This window comes from Pristis pectinata, chromosome 4 (assembly GCF_009764475.1).
Source record: "Pristis pectinata isolate sPriPec2 chromosome 4, sPriPec2.1.pri, whole genome shotgun sequence".
Lineage (NCBI taxonomy): Eukaryota > Metazoa > Chordata > Chondrichthyes > Rhinopristiformes > Pristidae > Pristis > Pristis pectinata.
The window spans coordinates 100,383,129-100,401,190 of NC_067408.1; the positions used below are offsets into that span (position 1 = coordinate 100,383,129).

At 39.0% G+C, this 18,062-nt stretch overlaps 1 protein-coding gene across 1 annotated transcript in view; it reads left to right on the forward strand.

Moving 5' to 3' along the window:
* The first annotated feature begins 1,647 nt into the window (after positions 1-1,647).
* The window catches only part of LOC127569856 (ephrin type-A receptor 3), a 218,258-nt gene continuing 201,843 nt past the window's right edge, over positions 1,648-18,062 (forward strand). The window contains exon 1 of the mRNA XM_052014841.1: positions 1,648-1,715. The gene's annotated coding sequence lies outside the window, so the exon portion shown is untranslated. The remainder of the gene's footprint in view (positions 1,716-18,062) is intronic.

Consider the following 18,062-nt stretch of genomic DNA (forward strand, 5'->3'; position numbering starts at 1 on the left):
CTCAATTTTGCATTAATATGTTTCTAATGAATGTGTTTGATGCTGAAAAACAGGATGGAGTGCTGATTGGAGCACAAAGCCCAGCATAGTGCTTTAATCAGCTCCAGATTCCAATTTCAGTATGACAACTTTAAACATTAATTATTACTCTGAGTGTATATACATGAGAAGGAGAAATGGAAGACAACAGTGTAAATTTAGGACCTGCAATTGTACTATCTCCTAAGTTCTTAAGAATGCATCCTTTCATCTCCACTGCTGTAGACAATCCAATTGCTTCAATGTAACAACACTTGATAATAGCAGTTGAAATTATTCAGATAAATGTTCACTTTTAAAGAATAAAGCAATGGGCATGCTAATGCATTGGTAACTAACATTCTAAAAAGATGATTGTTTTGGAAGCATCAAAAATAACTTCCATTTAAATGTCATATTTAATGCAACAAAATATCTCCAGACACTTCATGGAAGATTGATCAATCAGAGGGCATCAAGCCAAAGGAAGCTTTTGAAGATGGTATGATAGCTTACAAAGCCTTGAGGTTTGACAAGTGACTTTATGGAGAGATGTGATGACAACAGTTTTGATAGGTTGAAAGGTAGGGAAACAATTTCAGAGGACCAAAAATAAAACGGTTTATGTTAGCAACTGGGCAGCCAGCGGTTCAGTTGGAATGAAATTATAACTTAAATTTACATATCATCTTTAATATAATAAAATAATCCAAGGCACTTCATACAGTAAGAGCATTATCAACCAAATCTGGCACTAAACTACATAAGGACATGTTAAGGGTAGTTGTCCAAAACTTAGTCAACATTGAAAGGCTTTCTGAAGTGCCTTAAATAGAAAGAAAATAGATTTGAAGAAATAAGGAGGTTTGGGGAGAGGATAAAGATATGGCTATCAATGAGGGAGTGATTAGAATAAGTTTTGTTTACGAGTAAGTTTCAAAAGCACTTGATGTAGCCAATTTAGGTGACTGATAACTAACACAGTTTTATATTTTAGGTTTCTGTCATCTTGAACTTGAAGGATAAAATGGGAGTGGGGCATACAACAGGGGAGAAGACCACCATGGGGGCAGTAAAGGTTTTATTGGTTAGAAAAAGTTTCACAATGCTTGAAGAAGATGAAATTATACGATAAATATTCCACTATGTACTACAAATATAGTTGAAACCCCTGTTGCTCAAACCCCGCCACACACACACACACACACACACACACACACACACACACACACACACACACACACACACACACACACACACTCAGAACAGACAATTGCGATCATTTTACTATTAATAAAGAGTATGCAATAAGAATATTTTGGAAATGATTCGGTTGTAAACAGTTAAATTTTAAAATAAGCTATCGCTAATGAAAAATGTCCTCGCCAAGATGCTTTTGTGTAGAGCCAGTGGACTTTAGGACCCAGGTGCAGCCCTCTACTGGCAGTGGGAAGGCAGAGCTGACTCCTCCTTATCTGTAGTGTCAAACTTGACATCACCCTGAAAGCTGTGCATGGTAACTTCCACGGCGATCACAGCTCCCTCAGATCATTGCTGGCATGCTTCACAGAGATATGCTCCACTCACAACCGATCACAGCTCCAAAATGGCCTTGGGTTTCCGAATCTGCATTCTCCCTCTGATCCTCTGCTGTGTTATCTGCGCGGCACAATCGACGGGGCATTCTGCAAATGAAGGTAAGAATTATAAAGGGATGAGAACATTTTTCCTCACGGAAGTATTAGAGACGGTCCGGCACACACCGGGTGGGTGGTACTGTACGGCAGGAGGCTGCGCTTCCATCATCTGTTAAGGTGGTCAGGGGCGCAATTTAACAACATTAAATGATAAAAGGGGCCACATCAAACACCTTCGGCCACGGTGCCACAATGTTATCACTGCGATTTGTAAATGGTACTGTAAGTGTTATCGCAATGAAATAGTAATTAACGTAAATCAATGACGACCCCACTGGTTTAAGTGAGAGAAAGTTTACATAGGAAAGAATGCAAATTATTACAGGGCAGGGTGTTTTGTTTTGGAATTATTTTAAACCAGCTTGCATTCTGTTACTTTGAGAAATGCTGCATTCGGTGCCGTAAAGGTGATGGATGCTTATTGGGGATACAGGGACACCCACATCCTGCAAGCACACTGAGATTGGAGAGAAGTCTCACCAATAATGACAACAAATTAGTAAATAGGACAGAAAATGTTGGGACACAGGTTTGTGTTGTGAAGTGTCTTCTCAAACGAGGGATTGAATGATACATTTCCCTCGCTGACATTTCCTTCCCATGTAACTTGCGTTGTGAAACTTTGACCGCTATTTAAATTCTAGCCGCTAGTTTATCTCAACGAGCGATGCGTGATGGAAATTACAAACCACGGGAAGATCCATTTGGGGAAAACTTTTACAACTGGTTTAGCATTCCGTCGTTGGATGTTATTTGTTTATTTCTGCTAAACTCTCATAGAAAGGTCGGTTAGATTGCCATGTAGTATTGAGATATTCAGTCAATAATTGACTATTATTTTACCTTGAACTTTGTGCTCTTGCTAATCTCCTGCCTATTACATTAAAAAAACCTCTGCTTCGCGTAGATTAAGAGTTTGAAAGACTTCATAAAGTAGAGAACACAGTGATCAGGGTAAATGGAGAAATGCAATATGACAGGAGAAAGTGAAACGTTTTCATAAATGTATTTTATCTACTTGGTTTTGTCTAGAGAAATCATTTTCAAACCACATTTTATTTAAATATTTACCCATTCACAGTCGAACAATTACGAGCGATTTTGTTTTCACAACTTATGTGTTTCCTGTACCAGCTACTGCGATTAAGGGGGCTTTATAATGGAACCTCGTGCACAAATGATAATTCTGTGTATCTCAAACACGGACCAAGTTTTGCCTTTCGGGAAAGACATGCAATTTAAGTTAATATGCGAATAAAGGTGTTTATAAATATACTTTATGAAATTTGAAGTTTTTGTAAAAGTTGTTGATTTGATGGCTCGGGAAAAATAAGAATCTGTTATAAAGTGTATTCCAATTTCACAAATGCTAAATTATATTATTATGGAAAAGTTCAAAATGCGCTGACAGAATATGGATTTGAGTTTCTTGGCAGTGAATTAAGTTATTGAATATAAATCTCATTGCTGGCTCCCTCAAAACACGTTGATTACCTTAAGCAAGACTTTTATGTTAAAATTCACCCGCAAGACAAGAAATGAATCGACAGGGCATTTTCCGTCATTGAACCTGGCATCTAGTTCTCGCGAAGAAGTGAACCTGACTACTTATTCCTGCACGCACGGTACACACCGTTGTTAAAAGTTTGACGTGAAATCCTGGCCTTTATCCTTTTTTTTAACTGGCAGTTCTTGTTAGTTTCACACGCGAGTTCTGTGGAGCTTGAGTGACATTGTGGTTCCCAGTTCCCAGTCTAAGACTTATTTGTACTAGTGCAGAATTATTTTCTAGACTTTTGTTTTAATGTACCCATATTTCAGGCTCGGTTTAGTTGTTAAACTTCAGGCGTTTGGAGTAATGCACAATACAGGGAAATGTATTTTATACAGGCGGAAGAAGCTTTGCATTTTTAGCATTACCGAGCAAAATTTGTGATTCCATTCACCGTGAAGTAATTTTTCAATTAGTCGCAATGTCTTGAAATGTGACCAGTGTGGGTCACTGCAGAGCTTTCCCGAGGACAGGGAGCTCTGCCATCGGAAATCAATTTTGCCACTTTGTAGATAAAATGTTATTTTGTGGGGCTTTCTCTTAGCAATTTGAATTAAGTGGGCACGAACAGAATCGCCAACGTTTTATTGTGTAGGTCGGGTTGATAGAAGTTGGTTCATAGAGTGGGGGGGGGGGGGGGGGGATTGGCAGGTTGGGAAAGTGTTGAATAGAACAGCGCCCAGGGCAATGTCAGAGGAAATGTCCTTCTCATAAAGGTAATTTAAACAATTGGACTGTCATTTCAGAAACAAGGGTTGGGGTTTTTAAGTGACAATTTGTGAAGGGTATCCCCGACAGTGTGTTGAAGAAAAGAAACTCTTACTCAATATTATCCGGAGCAGTGCACGATAAAAAGGCTTGAGAAGCCTCGCCGAGTGCAAAAAGATTCCTTCTTCAATTTGTTTTTAAATTTAATTTAGTAAATGGAAATAATCCACGGAAATGCAAACAAAAATGCGTCCAAAAGTTTAAGGTTTAAACTACGATTGAAAACAATCAGAATTTCTTTTGAATTGAACGAAAAATGTGTTCATTTAGTTGCACTCTGCGCCACGGAGGACATCTTTGAAGTGCAGCAACACCTGGGGACTATTTGACAGGTATACATTTATATTGTTCACACAATGAAGTATTATTTTCATTTTATAAATGCGGCCACAACGCCAGAAGAGTGATCTCGCTGGCAACGCTTTGAAAGGACAGGACTCCGAAACTCTTGCGACCTTTCTCTCCCTTCCTGAACTCTGCGGCTGAACTCTGTGAGCCTGGCACTTTTTCGGCAATGATTCGAACTTTGTGCACAGCCCACATCCACTCCACCCCACCATCCCATCAAAGTTATCTCCATAATGATCTCCGTTGCATTCTTCTCTCCAATTTCACCTCGTCCATGAAAGCGTTGCACTGTGTGCAACTGGCTTAAATACGCATACATAATCACAGATGCAGATATATTACGTCTGTATGCATAGATACAAGTACACAGATATATGCATACATGTGCGCATGCAAGCAAAATTACAAACACATTTATGCACACACATATGATACAGTTACACACGTGATATAATACCACAGTCACATATGTACCCAGAAATATGAAACAAATACATACACGATACACGTGATTCAACTAAACGTACACAAATATACGTATACATGTGGAAGACTGTCACATGGTGAAATTACATACGCCCAGAAATACTGTATGTATGGATGTAATGACAAATATACGTATGTATATGTACACATCGATTCATCACGAGGAGTTGGAATTGACAAATTGGTTGAACGTGCCTCTCTTTAGATATCTTCAAATCTCCTAATTGTCCATTGCACATAATTTATAATTCATAATATTTATAAAATTATATGGTGGCTTTACGATTGAGAAAAAAATACATCAACGCCAGGAGTATTTCTGATTTCACATTCTCTTGGTTAAACGTGTCGATAAATTGGTTTGTATAGTTCGGATTAGCAAAACATAAGTCAGCATTTTGTTCAGATTTAGCGAACCCTACTGAATAGGCTGCAAAGAACGAGACCGTGAAAGTGTTGAATCCAAAGTCCTTACTGTGGGCTTCTTGGAGTTTAACAATTGCTTCAAGCAAAACATCTGTCACTTTCTATAGGGACAACTTAATGTTGTAAATAGCCGAAAATGGTTAGGCAGATTGCGTATTTATTCCGCTGAGGACGCGACCACGGCACTGGAGGACGCAACGAATGGACTGCTTGGACCAATTTAATGGACTAGCGCTCTGCAGATTGTGCAGTTTGGCTGTTTAAAAAGACGGCACCTTCAAATCACGTTACTAATTAGATGCCCCTATTGTTACCACCACGATAGCGACCAAGTGCACAGGCAGTAACAAATGCACGGAGAACACCTCATTATTTAGCCCGATTAGACGGCGCATCCAGTAGGAGGGTCAGTAACCGAGAAGGGGAGAGCGGGAGAGCGCGTCAGGAAAATTCACAGAGTTGTGTTTGAAAGTGATGCGTGGATTTAATTCGACTGACGTTATTCACAAAGCACCAAATCTGGGAGCGGATGACAGAAATATTGATCCAGGTAGTAGAAACCGCTGGCGCGACGGATTCCTGGACAGCGAAGATGAACGTTCTTACGAAGACGAATGGTGAACCGACTGACAAGGGTCCTTTTGGACAATTGGTCTTAAACAAGCGTTGCATGGAGCGATCAGATCCTCTACATTATGTTTTAGCCCGGCGCTGCAGTTGTTTAAGTAAACGCTACTCCCAAAACACACCGTCTCTCTCTCTCTCTCTCTCTCTCTCTCTCTCTCTCACACACACACACACACACACACACACACACACACACACACACACACACACAGAACTGGGCAGAAGCTCCTGCGCCAGGTGACTGACGAGGCGAGAGTGAGCTCTTGCCCCGCTAGGGTGTCCTTGGGCTGGGCAGACTGCTGGGAGATGGTGCTAGCAGGCTGGGTAAAACCGGCGTAAGGCGACACGGTAAATCACGGCGGGTTGGTGTCTTTAACCTGGCGTCGAACATAAACGTTAATAAAAGGACATGTGTCTGAGCGCCGTGTTAACCCCATAGAGGTTGCTGTCTTCAGAGCTCCGCTGGGTGTCCGAGTGTCTGCTCCATGTATTTATCAGACGGGGAGTTTTCTCTTCGGATTGTCCGGGTGTTTCGTAATTCACTTCATATTCAGAATACATCCTTTTTTATGCAATTGGTTTGGTACGATTTATTAAACTGCCCATTTAATTTACAAAGATTGCAAGCATGCTCCAGTCTTCCCCTTAGTAAGTGTGCCAGTCGAAATAATAGTCACTTATTTTAAATAGAATGCTTTGCTTAGTGAAGTGTGAATGAAATCTTTTCAGTAAAATACAAAGAATCAAACTGATTATCAAAGGTTAATGGAACGAGCACTAAAGCGACGGGGCACCCCGTGTAGGGATCACCAGGGCAACAACTATTAACTATTGGCTGTCGTTCACAAGAGTATAAAAATTGGGCTTAGTTATAATGCAGGTTTACACAATGCATCGCTAGAAATATAAACGAATAGTAATGATGCGTTATATCTCAATGGGCTACCTTCAAATATCAATACACATTATTACTATAAAGTAAAACAATTATACAAAATTTCAATCGCTCTCGTTCTTTATTTCCTTTTTTTAAAAAAAAGTTACTTTTAGATTTTGACTTTGGAACCTTTTACACCTTTTAACCTTTTAATCATAAAATGCGTTTGCTCTTGTTAGCACGCCCAAAATAGCAACAAAAGTGATATGGCATTAACTGTGGACCTATTCCATACAGTAAGCAATGTACATCGACTGTTATTAATGATGAAAGAGTGATGCCAGGCAATGCAGGGCGTAAACTAATCGGTCAAATACCAACTGTGGTCTTAAGATGAGAGTCTAGTTATAGCCAAACATCATTAATGAAGGTCTTTTGATTTTTAGTGCCCGATTATGGTCACAAATTTGTGTTTTACTGCCAGTAGAATTTTCCGCAAAGCTTTTCACGATGTAAACTCTATGTAGCACATTTGTCTCAATTTTGTGGAAATATTAATATCCCTGCGCAATAGGGCAATTATTATATCATTTTGCATATTTTGTGCCAATACCTTTTTGGGATGGACACTCTAACTACAAAGCCTAGTTTTCGACCAGGACAAGATATGAAGAGAAAACATCTCTCAGAATAACACAGAACGTGAATACGCGATGTTTGAAAGCAGTGTGATAGACTTCTGGGGTCTGTGAGGACCGGACACAATGATCAGGACTGGCCTGAGCTGATTTTACTGGAATGCCACTTTACAAATAAGCAATCTCACATTCAGTGATATCATGAGCCCAGCATGTAGTCTGTGCCACGGGTTATGTTTTCTAAAGGTTTATTAAAAATTAGTAGAACTACTAAAGCAGTATTACATCTCAGTGCAGATGGCACTGCATTTTCTTTAAAGTGAATTCTCCCAATAGGTAGCATTGTGACCTACATTGTACCTCGCTGTACCAGGAAGTAAGCTGCAGGAAAATTCTCTCCACTTAAAACAAAACTACAAACTCTCCCTTTCAAATGATATCTTCAAAAATATCTAGATATGACTAACCTTTTAGAGGGGATTTGGTCAGACTTTCCCTGATAGCTGGGTTAGGAACAAAATTAGCTCTCACTCAACACAGTGACTCCTATTGCAAGTAAATGTGTGGACATGGGGAAGGTTAGGATTGGAAGTAGCTTTGAGAGTTTTATTGAGCAGTGCTCTGCTGGCAGTAACTGAAAAATGGCCACTTGGTCAAGATGCTACTGCAAGATGAATGTCTATGGAATTCTGCCCAAGCAAGAGAGACATCTTTGGGAAATGAGAGGACAAAACTGACAAAACAGCAACGTATAAGAAAACAGAATGCTCAAAATGATAAAACAAAAATATTTTTCAGCAAATATTTTTTCTGTGGTTGAAGAATTCAAGGTATAATTTTTTGAGATATTAGTTTGGAATCTGTGTAGATATATATTCAGGAGTAATCATGGTCATCAACCTCTTTGTTATATGAAAATCTAAGAAAACATGAATTGAGAGAAAGCTAAGAACATAAGAAGGAGTAGGCCATCTGGCCCGTCGAGCCTGCTCCGCCATCAAATAAGATCATGGCTGATCTAATTAGTCCTTCCATCAATTTCCCTGTAAAAAAATTATCTTAATCATGGAAAGCTGTAAATGATATAAAAAGATGAGCTAATACATTCAAAATAACAGTTGAATACATTCTATATGCCATTCCTGAGATTTCAAAGCGGTCTTTTTCATAATGTTCACTTTTTTCTTTCTGCTACCCAAATGATTTTTTTTATCAGACTGCTTTATCTCTGTTCATGAATAACATAATTTAGGTGAATGGAGGAAGTTAAAATCATTTCTGATGTCTTCCATTTGTCAATTACTTATGCTTTGAATGCACTAATCTATATTTGCAAATGGCTTTCCAAACCTATGCTGCAATTTTACAATAAGCTGCTATTCTCCACTTTGCTAAATTGTTGGGATATATTTTAGATCCAAAGTGTACATTAACAACAGAGAAAGGAACAACTCACATGTTACTAATCACTTAACAATACTACCACATCCCACAGCTCTGCGCCCATTCTCAACAATAAATGCAGCAAAATGCATTGCAACAACGCTCTTATACAGAGTCTACATTCATTAATCACTCTTTTCTCTAACACAAGTGTGCTCCACTGTACTTGTGAGGACCCGCAACCTTGCTCCAAAGTCAGACAAGCAGACGTGTGCAAACACACACAGACACACGCACACACACGCGCATACACACACACACACACACACACACAGAATCACTGGTGAGATAACCTATATTACATGCACAGATTGAAATGAGTGAAGAGACTGTCAGAAGAGAAGAGCTGAGCCAACCAGCTAGATAATTAAGAGCTGATAGGGCTGGAGATTAGTAATACCAGCTGTGGACTGGGTGACTGATGGCTGTAGTAACCATAGCATTAACACATTGTTAAAGTAGAGCCAGCTCAATCCTATCAATTCGCACCCACTGAATGAAAACTGTGCTGCTCCCTGTCTTCTACACAATGTACTCTGACATTCCTTGTATTATCTTTAAAAGATTCTGACCAGTGATTTTCAAGGTGTGATTACCATGAATATTGATGATAAAGAAATTAACATGAGGAACAGAACAAGCATTCAATACTCAAGCTTTTTCTGCCATTGAGTTAGATAAAGTGATTCATGTGTATCAATGTTTCAATGTAAACTGCCATAAAACAATTCAAATTTTCACAGTGCAGTTCACTTTCACACTGAAATTAGGCTAAAACTTTTCAAGAAATTCTGAGCCATCATATTTCAGTTTGTAGTTCATTTACATTGTGTTTCAGACTGTGGCAATGGAAAAGGTCACATGTCATGACAAAACATAAATAGAGAAACTGGATTACTTTATAACCCCACCTCACCAATACTCCATTGTTGTTGAAGATTTCCTGGTAAAAACAATGACTCCTTTGTTGCTTAAATGCTCTTTTTGTGGAATATATTCTAAACACTGGCAGAAAACATGAACTACTTTTCTACAAAATAAAGTACTTGTGACCTTGCATTTTGAGCTATATAACTTTCCTAACATCAGGTTTATCCATATAGGTCCACATGGTGAAGATTGTCACATAAAATTACATTTTTGGCTTGTAAGTGGGAATGTTTGGAGTTTTGAGCAGTTGAGTAGAAATATAGGAATGGAAGCAGACTGAGTCCCTTTTCTCTTGAAAGGTGGCCTGATAGAGGTGGTTTGATAGAGTGGATAGTGTGAGAATGTTTCCACTTGTGGGGAAGAAGATAACTAAAGACCATCATCGCAAGATAGTCACCAATTTAAAAGAAGCATTTTCACCCAAAGAGTGGTGAGAATATGGATCTTGCTGCTGCAGGAAGTGTTTGAAGTGAACAGTGGAGATAGTTTTAAGGAAGACTGGACATGTATGTGCAGGCAAAGGAAGCAGAGGGTTAAAATAATGGGTTTACCTTAGGTAAGGTAGGAGGAAGCTACAGTGAAACATAAGTGCCAGTGTGGAGTGGCAGAACCAAATTGCCTGTTTATGTGCCATATTTCAGATATAATCCTACACAATTCCTGTGGACTGTTTTGTGATTAAGTTAGATCATGGTGGTCAGCTCAACGGCAATTTTGCCGATTGCTGTCATAGATTTTCTTTGCATGGTGGTGTACTGATTCTTTTGTTTAAACCTTAATTTCTGTATAGACTGAATCCATCTTGGATTATTATAAAAGATCCACTATTTATCCCTTGATGAACATCATTAACAACAGGTCATTATAACATTGCCTTTCAGGGGTGTTTGTTGTGTACAAATTGGCTCTGAGTTTCCCATAATACAGAAAGAAAGCATTTCAAAGTACTTCACTGTGGATGTCTTGAAGAGATACCATTTCTTTCTTTTAAAGGTCTTTTTTCATTAATTTTGTAGTTCATAACATGGAATGATTGTGATTACTGCTGTAATTCATATTGTGCCTCAGATTTTCCATGTATTCGTTGACAGCAATAATCCTTCTGCAACAAGCTCCAATGATTGAATCAACTGTTGGAAAATGAAATGATGTTGCACTAAGCTATTCATTTCCAATTGTGATTCATGCTGCATCTATGTTGAATTTTATTTTATGACATGTTATAATGAAATAGCATTCCATATAAAATTGGTACATGCAACTTCTGCCAGGACAGTTTAAAAGCACTACATCACCCCATCAGTGTTCTGAGGTGGTTAAAGTTTCCCAGAAGTTAAAGCGAAATGCCCAAAAATGCCAAGCAGTGTGAGTGCAAAATGTGCATGTTCAACTTCTGAACTATCAACACTGCAATGAAACCATCAGGGAAGATTTTATGATACAGTTAAGTTTGCTTTGATGCATTTATAATTAACCATCTTATTATATTAATGATCCTTGCAATATAATTAGCATTGCCAAACATATTAATATTTTTGTTGTGTGTATGAGAAGCCATTTTATGTCTAGCAGCTGCTTCATAAATGCTCACAACTCAAATGTTATCCGTTTGCAGAAAGAAGGTGAAACTACAAAAATAAAGTAAAAACAGAGACACACAGAGTTAATTTCAATCATTGACTATGTTTTCAAAGCGATAGCTTCCTGAAACCTTTCACTAGCCTTTTTGGTGTCAAGCTTCTTTTATAACTCCCTGGGGTGGTCCCTTATATCCGCATCTATTAGTCTATCCTTTCAGTAATAGTACACTCATAACTGTTGGTCAATTCATAGTAATTTATCCTCAAGGTAGTTCTTATATCTCTATCTTTTTGGGATCCTGTAAATGAAAACACTGAACTGAATTGATATAAATTGTTTTTGTTGTGTGATTTCAAATATACCACATTTTATTTGCTGTGCTGCTAGCTAAAGACGAATGGGGCACTGGCTGCTAAGTTTAAGACTCTCCATCAGTGCATAAATACTTCCTTCCCTCAATTATTTCCCAATTATTATTATTCATGTACCCAGATGCCATTTCTGGATTCTGCTCACAAAGAAGGTCATTTGATGCCTAAATATGACGCAGCCACATATTGTTATTTCAAAACTGATTGCAGCAAAACTGTACTGAATACTGTGATGATTTATCTTGGACTATATTTCATGTACTTGTGAATAATGAAAGGAATTTCATCTGTCTGCATTATCACATTTATCAGGAACAAGTAAAAGTGCTTCATTTACAATGACCTACTTTGAAATGTAGGCAAATACTGCAGCCATTTTGCAATAGTGTAAGATCCCACTAAAAATAATATCAATGATAGTTAATCTTTATTTTTTATTCAGGGTGTTTATCAGAAAAGAAATATAATCCAAAACAAAGTAGTCAAACTTTGCATATGTCTTTGAATAGTGAATTTTGCATATGTCTTTGAATAGTGCTATGGGGTCTTTTAATCTTCATGTTAATTCCAGCAGGCAGGCAGAGTCTTATTTTAGCATCCTGAGGGTGCAGAGCACCTCAATACTGCATTGAGCACCAGCCTACACTGCTCATGTCCACCAGTGGTCTGAACGCACAACTCCTTGGATTTGACAATAGGAACAAATGAGTCAGATTGCCGTGGTGGAGGGGTGAAGAAAATTTAAATTTCTTATCAGTATGGTCACATCACCAACATTGCTGATTTAATCCATTTTATTAACTGTGTTGGCCACTTTCTTGTGTACTGGCTTGTTCCAGTTTACCTTTGCCTCTGACATGGTGATATAATCGTTAGGTCATCGAGCTTTATTGCATGAATTCAAGGTAGTATCCATGGCCATATAATCTGGGTAGGGTGAATTTATATTACTATTGTAATGTAATATCTCTGCTGGAGACAGATGAAGCTGGAGCTCAGTTCCAAAGTCAGAATTGCACTCCCTGTGATTCTGGTGTGGCACGTCTCCGTTGTCTTCTTTCATTGTCTCCTTCCATCATCATCCTCTACCATTGTCACTCTAATCCAAGTCTATCAAATACTTACTTTCTAAAATGTGTCAGTTTGTCAGCACCTTGCAAGAACTCAGCATTTTAAGAGGTTTACAAAGCAGTGGTTTGAATCTTCTGGCTTTAATTTTTGGTCACTTTCAGTTTTTTTGGTGTTTATTAGTATGCAGCAAAATCGTGCATTTCTGTTATTAAAAAGAAATTTCACTGAAAAAGATGTATCACCCCTCAGTCACAATAAATCCCACCTAAAGTGACAATTAGAGAGTTATGTTAGTCCTACCTTTCACACAATCTTTAGTTCCTTTTGTTTTATTGTCCCTTTACACTCACGCTTTTAGTCTATTGACCCGTTTTAACATCATCACGCCATTGGCTAGCACATCCCATGAATTGGATCAGTCAATAGACTGTGCACTTTCTGAAAATCATATGTAACATTCTCAAAGAAAAATAAATAAAATTACAATTCTACATGGTTGAAATTTGGCAGAATTTTATCATCAGAAAACCCCACCACTATTTTCCAGGTGTGCCTTCAGGTATTTTTTTTGTCAAAACTGGCAAGTTTGTCGTCTACAAATTAGTAGCAACCAGGAAGGTGGATTCAGTGGCTTCCCAGTAGATCAAAGGGTTGTTGGCGTTACTGGCTGTCATAAGGCAGGATTAATCTCCCTTAGTAATATTTTGTTTTGTTCAGCTAACTGAACAGGTAAAACGTACTGTTTAAATGACAGAACTCAGTTCCAAACTCATCACCTTAGTTTTCCCATGATTGTGTATGGATTTGAGACTAAAACAATTAAAATAAACTGGTGGCTTCCAAGAGACATGGTGAAAAGTGATATTATTTAGTTTATAAACATAAACTGCATATGCTGTAAATCTGATCAAGAACAGAAAGTGCAGAAAACACTCATAAGTCAGGAAGGATCAGTGGAGGGAGGGACACAGTAAGGTTTTAAGTCAACAACCTTTCATCAAAACTTCTGTGTTGATTTAGCATTTGCCCCAGTGAAGTTATTTGTAACTAAAATGAAACTGCGTACAGCACATATATGCAACTTTTCTGGGAAATACCCAGATTTTGCTTTAAATGATGGTTTATTTCATTCAATTTTGTTTTCAGGCACTTTATTTTTGAGATGAGTGGAGTGTTCCCTGGTGTGAATGCATTAATTGGCTGGCTATTCAGCTTTTCAGTTAGTGCTTGTAGATTTGCATAAATCTGATTGTACTGAGAGACCCTGCAACATTCCTATTAGAGCAGTGAAAATCCTCTGGGACATAAGAAGAACAACATTAATAAACAATAAGAACATAATAGGTTGAAAACCTTAGGCCGGAGGCAGTCAGTTAGGTCCACCAAAAAGATAAAAAAAAAATCAGCTCTAGTTGTTTGCCCTGCAAATTATATTTTCATCCACTGCTTTTTTTTTGGGGGTGTGGGGTACTCTTATAACTGTTCTGAATGATAAGGGTGCTTAGGGGCTAATACATTCACATAATATTTCAGTGTTTGTTCCTTTAAAATAATGTCTTAAATAGTCATGTGTTTCTAATAAAGTAGCAGAAGAGGAGAATGTGTTAAACATTTTACTCATGATAATTGTAGCCTTATACTGCAAGGCCTTAATTTTTAATGTTTGAAATACATCTAAAAGGGGAAATATCAATATTAATCATCTCATTTGAGTCATCAACAAAATTTGGTTCCGAAGTGTTGTTTCAATATTAGCTTGCCCTTATCTGTGCTGTAAAATTAAATCAGCGTACACTCATTTCAGGTCCACTAATGCTTCATATTCAAAATGCATATCCTTTTGTTCAAATCTCTCCATAACATCACCAGTCCACTCTATAATTTCTTCCAGTTCTACAACTCTTCAAGAACTCAACAGTCCTCCAAATTGGATAATTGTGCATGGTGCCCAAAACTTATCTCACTGCTTTTCAGCTGCCTAAGCTATAAATTCTAGAATTGCCCCTTGACTGTTTCTCTACCTCTCTTTCCGCCTACATAATGGTCATTAAAACATACCAAATCCTGTCCCAATTTATCCTTTATGTAACCAGATTCAAATTTTGTCAGGTAATATATTTATTATACTACTGTGTAACTCTTTAAAAAAACTGAATTAAAAGTGTGTCAGAGTATTAACAGGAATAACATCCAATAGTGCGGAAAATTTGGCATTCTGGCATTGGTAATGTCCTGAGTGTGCCAGATTAAACGAGCCTTACTGTATTATCATTAATGAGAAGAATTATCCATGTGGACAACAAACTATGGGGAGATTACAATGGTGCTGTGCAGCATGTCTGCCACAGTTGCCAGTACATAGTGAAATTCTATTATGTACAATCCCAAAACATTGTATGCAATAGAACAGGCCATACACACTTTGTATGCATGAAAGTCTTTCTTCTGATGGCTCTGTCACAGTGGAGATAGTGAAGGAACTGTGGGTGTGTGGAAGGATTGAGAGAATCAGATGTGTAGAGAGAATCAAACTAAAGTGGAGATGTGGGATGGTTTGGACTGGGTTTGGACAAAGAAGTAATCAGGGTGTGGTGAAGAGTGGGAATGGAGGTCAACCCAAGGGACAGTCGGGCTCTTCAAGACATCAGGGGTGAGGCGTGAAGTGATTTCAAATAAGAAAACCACTTAAAGGGGAATCTGCTAGGAAGATGCCTCAGATCCTTCAGCGGTGGACCAGGTAATGTTGCACCTGCGAATGGTAAGGCAGTCGTCTGGCCTTGGGTCAATGCCTGCTTCACTGTGAGTGGACTGAGCCATTCACAGGTCTTGCCTGCCTTTAAAACATGGGTTTTTGCACAGTTTGGCATCACTGTTTGTTCGACCAGCTTCTCTACATTTATGTATCGTACATAAAAAAGACGCAAATCAAATCTATGGGAAAGTACTACACTAACAGGAAGAACTGTCTTAGATAAAATTCATTTATATACATTTCCAGACCCCTGATTTTATTGAATCCATATGTAAAACATTTCTTTTTTTGTCTGTTTTGATACTGGTTTTAAACTTAATTATTTGGTGCAAATTTTAATTGTGTTAATAGCTCCTTAAAAGCAAACAGAGGAAGATTGTCCTAGTGCATTGTGTTCATACACCCAATAATAAATCCCGCATTTGTCATTTTTGTTCACAATCAAAATATTCCATATCTATTTGCAACACAAGAATAGCTGGGATTATATAGCTTGACAGCTGAAGCCATTTTACCAAGAGGCATGCACAAATAAAATAAGATATAACTCTGTCCCTGATTATTTGAAACTCTCAGATGGTAACAAAGTAACACCACTTGTCTGGATCAGTGTAAATTACAAAAATGTATCTTTTTTGCATTTGGGAAAGAGGCCCTTCAAGTGCCTAAAAAATTGTGGAGCTGATACACACACACACACACACACACACACACACACGCCTGCACACAGTCATATACACAGCCTTCCCTGGTCCAACCACATAGATGCCACAGCCACCAGCGCCTCTACTTTCTCAGGAAGCTAAAGAAAATTGGAATGTCCCCGTCAACCCTTACCAATTTTTATCGATTTACCAGAGAAAGAATTCTATCTGGATGCATCATGGCTTGGTATGTCAACTGCTCTGCCTGGGACTGCAAAAAACTGCAGAGAGTTGTGGGCATAGCTCAGTAAATCACGGAAACCAGCCTCCTCTCCACGGACTCTTGTCTATACTTCTCGCTGCCTCTGTAAAGCAGCCAGAATAATCAAAGACCCCACCCCCCCGGACATTCTCTCTTCTCCCCCCTCCCATCAGGCAGAAGATGCAAAAGCCTGAAAGCACATATTGCCAGGCTCAAGGACAGCTTCTATCCCACTGTTACAAGACTATTGAACGGTTCCCTAGTATGATAAACTTGACCTCACAATCTACCTCATTATGACCTTGCACCTTATTGTCTACCTGCACTGCACTTTCCCTTCAGCTATTACACGTTATTCTGCATTTTGTTATTGTTTTACCTTGTACTACCTCAATGCACTGTGTAATGAATTGATCTGTATGAACGGTATACAAGTTTTTCGCTGTACCTCAGTACATGCAACAATAATAAACCAATAATAATAAACCAAAACCAATACACATTAAAATGATTCCAGTCTGATTTACGCAAAACACAGATAGATACAACTGTAGTGTTTTCACATGAGGTGGCAATAGATAACTCTGTGGGATGGCAATAGATAACTCTGGATAGTTTGCAGCAATAATTTGATAACAACCATTTAATGGTTGATCTGCACTGATCTACCAGAAGCCAATACACTTTGAATAGAGGTGGATGATGATGCCAGTGTCTAAAGTCTGCGCTGTGTTTTGCTCACCTAACGTTTTTTTACCCAAAATAAACTTTATTCATAATAAAAGACAAACTATATACAATTATAAAACAGTGCAAGCCTTTACATTCTTGTACACATCATTCATTAGTGTTACCTTTTTATATAAAAAAAACAGCACCGATGCCACACGTGTGTCTCCCTGGCGGCTACCCAGTCCCGTATTTACAATATTTAGGGGCTTTCTCGCCTAACCCTGCCCCTCCCTCTCCAGTGGCAGAAGAACCCTAAACTGTAGTGCTTCCCCACCGAGCCTTTGCGTTGGCTGCACCCAGCTTCAGCGCGTCCCTCAGCACGTACTCCTGCAGCCTGGAATGTGCCAGTCGGCAGCATTCCCCTACGGACATCTCGCAGTGCTGGGAGACCGACAAGTTTCGGGCAGACCAAAGGGTGTCTTTCACCAAGTTGATGACCTTCCAGCAGGAGCTGATGTCTGTCTCTGTGTGTGTCCTTGGGAACAGCCCGTAGATCAGAGAATCCTCTGTTACGCTGCTGCTGAGGATGAACCGTGACAAGGACCCCTGCATCTTTTGCCACACCCTCCTCGTAAACCTACAGCCCGCAAAGACGTGGGCGACCGTCTCGTCCCCAGCGCAGTCCTCCCTGGGGCAGCGTGCGCTGGGAGTGAGGTTCCGACCATACAGGAAGGATCTGACTGGGAGGCCCCATCTCACCGCCAGCCAAGTCAGGTCTTGGTGCTTGTTGGTGAGTTCTGGCGATGAGACATTCTGCCAGATGGTCTGGACAGTCTGCTCAGGGAACCACCCCACAGTATCCATTGAGTCCTTCTCCTGCAGTGCCTGCAGGATGTTCC